Source organism: Suncus etruscus, chromosome 3 (genome assembly GCF_024139225.1).
Source record: "Suncus etruscus isolate mSunEtr1 chromosome 3, mSunEtr1.pri.cur, whole genome shotgun sequence".
Lineage (NCBI taxonomy): Eukaryota > Metazoa > Chordata > Mammalia > Eulipotyphla > Soricidae > Suncus > Suncus etruscus.
This window is the reverse complement of record NC_064850.1, coordinates 100139693-100150749: the sequence shown is the minus strand read 5'-3', so window position 1 is coordinate 100150749 and position 11057 is coordinate 100139693. Positions and strand designations below refer to the sequence as shown.

The window sequence follows — 11057 nt, the reverse complement described above, 5'->3', positions numbered from 1 at the left end:
CTCTATGGTAGAAATATACATTAATATCTATCTCAGCTTACATTTCTTCTATTGAAGAAAGCACATCTGTAGTCCTACTACTCATTTTCTCTTTCCTTCTCTCTCTCTCTCTCTCTCTCTCTATATATATATATATATATATGCATATATAGTGCTTATTTAGATAAGAATATTAAAATTATGCACTGAATGGCTGGAGTGGTAGTACAGAGGTTAGAAAACTTACCTTGCATACAATACACCTGGATTCTTTCCCCAGAACCCTAGGTCTTTCAAGCCCATCAGGAATGATCAAGGACAGAGTCAAGCACAGAGTCAGGAGAGAGCCTTGAGCACCAAAGGAAAAAAAAAGAAAAAGAAAAAAAGAAAAAGGAAACAAAGTGAAAAAGAGTATGACATAAATTTCAGTAATCTAATAATTTTTTAAGCATGTTAATGCTTATTTCTTTATATTTTTGTATAGCTGATTTCACACACAGGGAATGGCAGGATTGAATCATTTTAGCAGAAATATTATAGTCTACAAATATAAAGTATTTCCTATAAATTTTTTAAAAAATATGATTTTACTGAAATCTGACCTAGATAACTTTAGTTTCTATTTTTTCTTTTATGAGCCAGCTTATTGTTACTATTTTGACAGATTTTTAATATTTTGATTAGATTATCTTTAAAAATAATACTGTTTAGTCAAAGTCTTGATGCTTTTCTTGAAATTAAGAAAATATTTTAAAAACCTATTGACTGCAAAATGTCAAAATGGATATGAGGAGTATATCCTCTTATAAATGTGAAGCAGTTGGAAATATTTTACCATACAAAAATGTGGAAAGAACTGTTAGACCTATTTTAAGACTGATATGATGCAATAACTCTCCATTAGATATAGTTGCAAAGTTTTTCATTAACCTACCAACTGTGTCACCTGAAACACTGAGATAATAAGATGAATTATTTGTTCTACTATAAAATTATTTTTAGTATCATGAAAAATGTAGAAATTGCTAAAAATTCAAATGACAGCATAGAATTACTTAGAATGAGATAATTTTTCAGACTTAAATTAATTTCATTTACTTATAGTCAGAAAACTGCAACTGGTTCACACTCACTCAAGGTAGATTAATTGTATGTTCTCCATAGCACTAGGCTGAAACTATTATTTCTCCAAAATCTTAAATGACCATTTATTTGAATAAGCTATGGTCAAATGTAAAATAAGCTGTGAAGTCTGAGGGACTGTATTAAGACTGGGGGTGGCAACAAGTGCACTGGTGAAGGGACAGGTTTTGAATATTGCATGACTTAAACTCATCATGAATAAATGTAACTGTGTGTCTCATGGTGATTCAATACAAAAATTACATAAAATAAACATATAGGAAGGCCAGAGAGATAGCACAGTGGTAAGGCATTGGTCTTGCATGCAGTCAACCCACGACAGACCCATGTTCAATTCCTGGCATCCCATATGATCCCCAGTCCTGCCAGGAGTGATATCTGAGCACAAAGCCAGGAGTAAGCTTGAGCGCTGCTGGGTGTGACCCAAAAACAGAAAACAAACAACCAACAACAACAACAAAAAAAAAACCACATAGGAACAGATGAAAATTAGAAACAAATTGCATCATTAGGAAGTGTTATATTCAAGGGAAAAATACTCATTTGACTTGAGTCTAAAAATTGTTATCTGAAATACATGATAAATGTTACCAGTAAGAATCAATAAATTAACAATTTTTTTTTTTTGTGATTTTTTGGGTCACACCCGGCAGTGCTCAGGGGTTATTCCTGGCTCCGGGCTCAGAAATTGCTCCTGGCAGGCACGGGGGACCATATGGGATGCCGGGATTCAAACCGATGACCTCCTGCATGAAAGGCAAACGCCTTACCTCCATGCTATCTCTCCGGCCCTAAATTAACATTTTTGATTAGACAAGTATGTATAAAATCAAATAACTTAATTTGTAATACCGATATTAAAATTTATCTTCATAAGAGACTAAAACTTTCATAAGCAACTACAATGAGTAATCTATCAAAAACTCAATACTTTCCCATCAGATTTTTTTTGAAACTAACATACTGACACTTCTTTGAAATTCTGAAGTGTCATATAGTCACAAGTCCTGTGTCTATAGATCTGAAATAAAGTAGGTGGTTTGGAATTTGATAAAGTTAAGTTGGAGAGCTGAACCATTTCTTTCAGAGGGCACAGGTGTGGCATTGGCCTATGTGATTTCATGCAAAATTGTATGACCACCTTTTAAAAGAATTCTCAGTTTCTTATAAAAGAGCATTATTTTTGCATTTTATTCAGCAATAATGTTTATTGGGTAGTCATTCTTTCAAATAAGTTTAAATACTCACACAAAAAAGCTGGAACACGTATTTATTTATAACAGCTTTATTTGTAATTGCTCAAACTAGGAACTAATAAAGATGCTCTTCATTAGAAGAATAAATAAGCTTCTGTATATCCAGATAACAAAATAACTTTCAGTCCTAAAAAGGAGTACAGAGAAAGAGTATAATAGATACTTCGAATATATGCTTCGAATATAGTCAACCTGCTTTTGATCTACAGCACCACATATGGTTTCACAAGTCTTGTCAGGAGTGATCCTTGAGTACAGAGCCAGGAATAAACCCTGGTTTTTTTTTGGTATGGTCCAAAACAAACTAATAAATAAAAATGAATTAATTATTAAGTAGTAAAAATTGTTATACTGAATTATTACTAGTTTATAATTTAAGTGAAATATTTAAATGTATATTATTTTGTTGTTGTTGGTGGTGGTGGTGTTTTGTTTGTTTGTTTTTAGGTCACACCTGATAACGCTCAGGGGTTACTTCCGGCTATGCACTCAGAAATTGCTCCTGGCTTGAGGGACCATATGTGATGCCGGGGATTACACCATGGTCAATCCTAGGTTAGTGCATGCAAGGCAGACACCCTACCACTTGTGCCACCACTCCAGCCCCTTAAATGTATATTATTAAGAGAAAAGGCCAATCTACAAATGTTACAATATGTATCATTACAACGAAGTGGTATTTTGGACTATATACAACTTTAGAAATAGTAAGATCAGAGACTGATAGGGAATTGTGGGACGGGGGTGATAAGTAGGTGAATTGCAGAGTAGTTTTATGGTTCTGAACTACTCTGTATTATACTTAAACTGGAATGTACATCATGTATATATGGCTATAGAATATCTGATGCCAAGATTTAACTAAATTGCAAACAAGGGACTCTTAATTATAATACCATGATAATAAATGAACATGTTATAAAGAAAAATATCCAATAAATAAATCAGGGACAAGTTCATGCATTTTATTAATAATTATATATATGTATATAATGAAATCAACATTCACAGCCAAAAATAAAGTCTAAGAAAGAATAATAGAAGTAAATTATTAATGGAGTAACTTAAAAAAGATCATTAATAGTAATGAAATTAATAGTTATAGATCTCATTTCTAATCTAGTCTCGGGCTGGCAAGGTGGCACTAGAGGTAAGGTGTCTGCCTTGCAAGCGCTAGCCAAGGAAGGACCATGGTTCAATCCCCCAGCATCCCATATGGTCTCCCCAAGCCAGGGGCAATTTCTGAGCGCTTAGCCAGGAGTAACCCCTGAGCATCAAACGGATGTGGCCCGAAAAAAAAAACAAAAAACAAAGTAAGTCTATTCTAGTCTCCTTTCTTCATGCTTTATATTACCATTATGGGTGTTTTTTTTGGGGGCATACCCAGTGACGCTCATGGGTTACTCCTGGCTATGCACTCAGAAATAGCTCCTGGCTTAGGGGACCATTTAGGATGCTGGAGGATCGAACCGCTGCCCTTTCTAGACTAGTGGGGGCAAGGTAGATGCCTTACCTCTTGCGCCACTGCATTGTTTTTTAATGATTTTTTTAGCAATCAGCTTCCAGTATGACCTTTCTCCAAATAGGGAAAAATAAATAAAGCACTGGATAATTAAGTTTTCAGTAATTAAAATGTTAATTTTCTATGTCAATCTTTTAAGCATTTTAGTATCTATATTGTTAAGCAAAAACATGTATTCTGTTCCAAATGAATAGCCTTAGGCCATTCAAACTTCTTATTATGGATCTCGGAAGATAATATAGGGGTTAAACAATTGCCTTATATGCAGCCAGCTCTGATTATTCTACCATCATATCTGGCTCACAAATGCTAAGGACAATCAGTTGTTCTCCCCCCTCAAAAAGATGTATATTATATTACTGGAGCAAAATTTCTTAGTAATTTTCATAAATTAAGAAATGAACTTACTGTCTTACATTGGTTATAAAAATCGCTTTTATTCCATCCCTAAAATCAGATACTCAAAAAATTCTCTAAACCTATATGACACTTGGTCTGATGACTTTGAAGCTCATTATAGTATCTCCTTCATTTTGTGAGTGGGGAAAGTAAAAGAATTTCCAAAGGTTTCTAAAATATAAGTGTTGAACAGTAGAATTGCTTATTCAAAATCAATTATATTTTATTTATTCTCTATCCCACAATTTGAGCATATTACATATTAGTAAAAACTTATACCATTTGCTATAACAATATGGAATGTGGAATATATAACAATATGCAATATTTAGATCAAAATTCTGAAGTACATATCAACAATAGTTTCTTTAGTTTCATTTGTAAGTTAAAATGCAATTTGTCATTTTTGCTATCTCATCTGTCTATGCTGAACTTTACTAATATGAACTATTGTAGATTTACTTATTAGTTTTGTTCCATAAATTTAATTTAGCCATTTTGGTAGGAATGAGAATCAATATCCTATTTCCTACTTCACATTGTGTTTTGATGATGCAATCCTAAAACCCATACTCAATTTTTACTATTTTTCTAAGCAAATTAGAGTTAGTGAGATAATATTTCATAAATTTTCCTTAGAAAATTAGAAATATCAGAATTCACAATAGTGGGAATGAGCTATTCACTGTTTCTATATGTTCTGATGAAAAAGACATGTTTTGCTATTTATTAACTGTTGTAGGCTCAGCTTTCCTCAAAAAAAATACAACACCAAAAAAAGAAACAACAAAAAACTCAAGTTCTGTCTGAATCCATTAGCTTAAAACATAGTCTCTTTTTAAATATTAGTTGCCAACATATACTCCATTACATTAAGTACATTAAACACATGTAATTTGAAAGAATGTGCATATATAAGATTAGTCTTTTTTCAAGATAGTAAATTTGGTAATGTTATTAACTAAAATCACAAAAGCTGGTTAGTTAGTCGGCCTAAATTTTATCTCATTTTTGCCACACTCGTTTTATGCTCAGGGGTTACTCCTGGCTAAGCGCTCAGAAATTGCCCATGGCCTGAGGGTTCATTTGGATGTCCGGGGATAGAACAGCAATCCTTCCTTGGCTAGCGCTTGTAAGGCAGACACCTTACCTCTAGTGCCACCTCTCCAGGAATAATTTTAAATGTTTTGTGAAACTGCTGAAAGGGATAAAACTTGATATTGTCTAGCAGTGCAACTGATCCAAAGAAACTCAAATTTGAAGTCAGAATAAGTCAGAAAGCTATATTTTTGTGGCTGGTTATAAATATTGATAATGATACTCGTATTGTCCTAAAGATGAGAAAGCAGACATATTAATTAGAAATTTTTATCTGCTGTTACATCAGAAATGTGTCTCAGGGAGTTAGTTTAAGAGTGAGTGTACTGACACCCCTGGAACATATCAGTCTTTCCCACCTTCTGAAAAAGCACTTTCATGGGCTATTTTCCTACTCTTGTGACCAGGAAAACACAAGATGTTATGGGGATAATATGATTTTGTCATCTTATAAAGTTGCTCATCCCTCAACCAACCTTTATTCTTTCTACAACTTTTTTTAAAGAAACAAACAAAAAGCCACAAAGAGTTTATTTTTTCAACTTTTAACTCTTGAATATTGACCTTCAAGTAAAATTCATCCAAATTTGGTTCAGAAACTGTAGCATCATTTCCTGACTTGGAAAGGTCATTCTCTGTTTTTGGGTCTGAAGTTTCAAGATGAGTCTGATTACATAAAATTTGGAGGGATTATCACTAAGTCTGATTTAAAATACTATAATGATGTACTTAGTACATGTTTTATTTTAACTAATACCAATGTATTAAAATACCTAAGAAAATAGACACAATAAAGACAGTGTGCAAAGGTCAGTTATTTATTAAGGGATTATGTATGGTATTTTGCCTTCTCATTTATATTGCTATGATTATACTTCAGTCATCCTTTTTTTTTGTTTTCTGCCTGGAACATAGAATTCACATTTCAGTATTCAAAATGGCCTTTGAAAAGCAAGTTTCGCCCAAATAGGACTAAACTCCAAGGACTGCTTATTAAGAAACATTATTCTTGAAATATTATTCCCCCCAAAATAATATACTTTTCCATTATTCATTTTAGCTTGCAGAATGTCAGTCTTTTGTCCATCCACAGCTTATCTTGCCAACCTCATTTACAGTTACTTTCTATCAGGTATTTAAGAATCACTCTCATATTTCTGCTTATACATTTTTCATGCTTTAAATAACCTCAATTCTCTACAAAATGAAAACCACACATTCTTCTGGGCCTATATAAAATAGTAAGCCTATTAAAACATTTTTCCTGAGAACACTATTTAGAAACAATGAAAATTCTCTAAATTCTCTGGATTTCATTCCATTTTTGCATAAAATCTACATTTCTATTTTACATGTGTCTTTTAAACACTTTACTGAAAATTTCTTTTTTTGTTGTTGTTGTTCCCCAATTCACAATACAGACCAGGGAAAGTGCCTGGATTGAGATGTATATGGGTTGCATTTACTGTACCTCCTCTTTCTATACAGTCAGTGTAAAGAACACAGCCTGTGGTAAGAATTGGGAGGCCTTATCTTTTTTTTTTTTATATATACTTCATTGAAGCCTCATCCCTCACCCTTTTTCCCTAGGTAACTTGACATTACCTGCAAGACCCCACCCATTCCTGGGAGGGGTCTTGGAAAAGGTAGATAAGGCCTTTGACTCAGGGGATTAGGGCTCTGCCTCTGCCCTCTTTTGGTCTTTGACCAGCCTGGAGGTCAAAGGGAAGATGGATGAAAGGAGTTAAGATGCAGGGCTAGCCAAGAATGACTGAATGCTTATAAGGTGGATAGGGCATGAATAAAGCTGATACTTCCTGATGCCTGTCTCTGGATGAGTCTGATTCCGCCGTTTACCTAGACCTGGGACCCGCCAACTGAATGGGGATTGCGAAGCCATGTGGCCTGGGATGGCAGAGAAAAATCCCACCCTCCATCCTTCACCATCCAGATCCATCATTAATTTTCTAATAAAACACTTCACCAGTGCAACATTCCCATGACCAATATCCCAAGTGTCCTTCCTCCCCACCCCATACAGGCCTGTACACTAGACAGGCTTTCTACTTCCCGCATTCAGTCACATTTTGTTATGATAGTTCTCAGTGTAATTATTTCTGTGACTGCACTAAACGATCCCTGTGGTGAGCTTCACGTCAGGAGCTGGACCCTCCAGTCCTCCTCTATTTTGTCTCTGAAAATCATTACACAAATGTTTTTCATTTTTCTCAAAACCTATAGATGAGTGAGACCATTCTGTGTTTATCTCTCTCCTTTCAACTTACTTCACTCAGCATAATAGATTTCATATACATCCATGTATAGGAAAATTTAATGACTTCATTTCTTCTGATGGCTGCATAATATTCCATTGTGTATATGTACCACAGTTTCTTTAACCATTCATCTATTGAGGGGCATCTAGGCTGTTTCAAGAGTCTGGCTATTGTAAACAATGCTGCAATGAATATAGGTGTGAGAAAGGGATTTTTGTATTGTATTTTTGTGTTCCTAGGATATATCCCTAGGAGTGGTGTAGTTGGATCATATGAGAGATCAACTTCCAGCTTTTGGAGAAATCTCCATATAGCTTTGCACAAAGGTTGGACCAAACTGCATTCCCACCAGCAGTGGATAAAAGTTCCTTTCTCTCCACATGCCCACCAGCACTGCTTGTACTAATTCTTTCTGATGTGTGCCAATCTCTTTGGCATGAGATGGTACCTCATAGTTGTTTTGATTTTCATCTCCCTGATGATTAGTGATGTGTGATTAGTGATTACTGCAAATTTCTTGCCCAAACTTGAACACCTTTATTTCAGTGTCCTTTGCATCCAGTATATTATCTTTTATACATGTTTGGTACTTTCTAGGGACTTTTCTTTGCACTAAAATGTCTTATCTAAATGTAGCTAAGTTCCTTGTCTCTAAATACTTTTGCTTTAGATAATATTTGCATACTATTTCAAGGCTGTATAGCTCACGATTATAGTTATAATCAATATAAATAGTAATTTAAGAACAGTTTTATGGTTAAAATTACCAAAATATTTGACATTATATCTTAAACTTGCTGCTAAAGGCTGTACATTTCTGAGTATACATAGTATGCAATTAAGTCAGAGACAGGGCCACTCTGACAAGAATAGTTGAAAATGATCACTCTAGACAAGAACTGAGTGTTGAAAAGATACAAAATGATATGTATGACACACTTTCAGTAGCAGTTTTTTAATCCACAGTGCCTAAAAGAAAATAGGGTGGGAAGGGGGGATGACAAGAGATAGAGAATAGAAAGAGGGAGAGAGAGAGATAAAAATGTCTTTCATATAGACAAGATAAGGGGATAGGAGGAAAACTGAGGACACTGGTGGTGAGAAACATGCAATGGTGAAGAGATGGGTGTTGGCTCATTGGATAATTAAAACTCTATCTTACACAACTTTATCACTGTGTATCTCATGATAATTTGATTTAAAATTTTTGAAAAAAATGAAGAGGTAAAAATTTTTAATTGGTAGAATTGTTTACAGCTCTTAATATTAAATAACATGTAATATAATATGTGACTGATAGTAAAATAGCCAAAGATCTAGAATCCATTATTTTTCAATATTATCAAAATTCTATTCAAAATATTGATGGTCTAAATATAAATACCAAAAGTACTTTCAATAATCTTGAATTTGTTCATCAAATTCATAATTTTATGTAACTAACTAGTATGTGAAAATGCATTATTATATTATATTTCTGATTCAAATTAATTTTAAAATAGGTCACATTAAATAATATATTTAGGGTGATTACTACATTAATTACATGCCAATAAAATATTAATATTATATTTCAAAATACATGTATTAGTTTTTTTTTTCTTTTTTCTTGCTCAAACCTAGCAATGCTCATAATTTGCTTCTGGTAGTGCACTCAGAACTTACTCCTGATGGTGCTCAAGGAATTACATGGGATGTTGGAGATTCATTCTAGGTCAGCTATGTGAAAATCCAGTACCTTATCTGCTATAAGAATTCTCTAGTTTCAACATCTACTACCTTTCAAAAAATGTGTAATTTTTAAAATGTAATTCCTGATATTATGTTAACAAGCCCCCAAATAAACTTAATAAAAGCCTCAGTATGCAAAAAATAACAAAGTTAATGTTTAAAGACTTTAAATTTTTTATGTTTTTCTCCTATAACCTCTACAGATTAATTGATCTATGGACTAGAATTCATGATACAAGCTTATTTATAAAAAATGTTCTATTGTTCTTTAAAATCAGTAAATAGATTAGCATTGACATTTAATCATTTAAAACATTTGAGGGGGTGGGCCACACCCAGCGACACTCAGGGGTTACTCCTGGCTATTTGCTCAGAAATTGCTCCTGGCTTGGAGGGCCATATGGGACACTGGGGGATCGAACCGAGGTCCATCATAGGGTAGTATATGCATTTGTACCACCTCCCGGCCCCCATTTAAAGCACTTTTAAAAAAATAAATGAACCATCCAAATCTAAAATGAATCAAAAGGTTCACCATTTGTAGATAATATTATATAAAAAATTTCAAAGTCACAAGACAATTGTAATTCACAGATTCATTAAAATTTCATGATAAAAATCAATATTTAAAATGTATACTATGATAATTCATAAAATAAATTACAAATATAATATTTCTAAATTCTTAAAATAATAAAATACAATGTATTAGATTTAGGTGAGCAAAAGATTTACATATTAAAATCTATAATATTGAACATATTAAAATGTATTATGTAATGCCTTTTTTAATTTAATAATTAAAAACTTCATATTGCCCAAAGCATTCAACAAAAAAAGTCCCAGGGCATTTATTTTATAGAAATATAACAAGCTTAACACTTTAAATTAATTTTTATTAATAACAATGTGAATTACAAGTCTGTCACAGTTATATTTACAGTACATAGTGATAGTGAATTAGGGCAATTCCAAACACCAGTGTTGACCTCCCTCCACCGCTTTTCCCAGTTTGTATTCCATACCTCCACTCTTAGCCCCCTGGACTGCCAGTGTAACAAGCAGTATATAGCTTTTGTATATAGCTTGTTGTAGTTTGGGTCTCTTGAATCTATTGTTGACTTTGGGTTGGGTTTTAGGTTTAATCATTTTTAATTTCCACTCAATGTTCATGGGACTGGTTGCCCCTGGTACCCACCATCCACTTTTTTTTCTTAATTTATGAAGCAGAACAAAATGATTCATATTCTATGTTTCTGTTGAGAGCAGCACTTAAAGATGGCTTCATGCTTAGTCTCGTCCTCATGGTTTCTAGTACTCTACACGTTCAGAGAAACTTCTTTAGTAAAAAACTATAGAAATGATCCCGAAAAGTATGGTCTTTCTAAAATAATGTTGGGAAAAAAAAGTGGGAAGAACCCCTGTCAGGAAGCTATGAATATAAGTTTAAAAGAAGAAAGAAAGGGGCCAGCGAGATATCATGGAGGTAAGGTGTTTGCCTTCCATGCAGAAGGACAGTGGTTTGAATCCCGGTATCCCATATGGTCCCCGTGCCTGCCAGGGGAGATTTCTGAGCATAGAGCCAGGAGTAACACCTGAGCGTTGCCAGGTGTGACCCAAAAACCAAAAACCAAAAACCAACAACAACAACAA

General features: G+C 33.8%; 1 non-coding gene and 1 pseudogene across 1 annotated transcript; both read right to left on the bottom strand.

Moving 5' to 3' along the window:
• Nucleotides 1-6793: 6793 nt before the first annotated feature.
• Nucleotides 6794-6926, bottom strand: LOC126005198 (small nucleolar RNA SNORA51). Its single transcript, XR_007494369.1, has one exon. It is a non-coding gene; the product is annotated as a small nucleolar RNA SNORA51 (small nucleolar RNA).
• Nucleotides 6927-10600: 3674 nt separating this feature from the next.
• LOC126005481 (uncharacterized) lies at nucleotides 10601-10787 on the bottom strand (annotated as a pseudogene).
• Nucleotides 10788-11057: the final 270 nt, after the last annotated feature.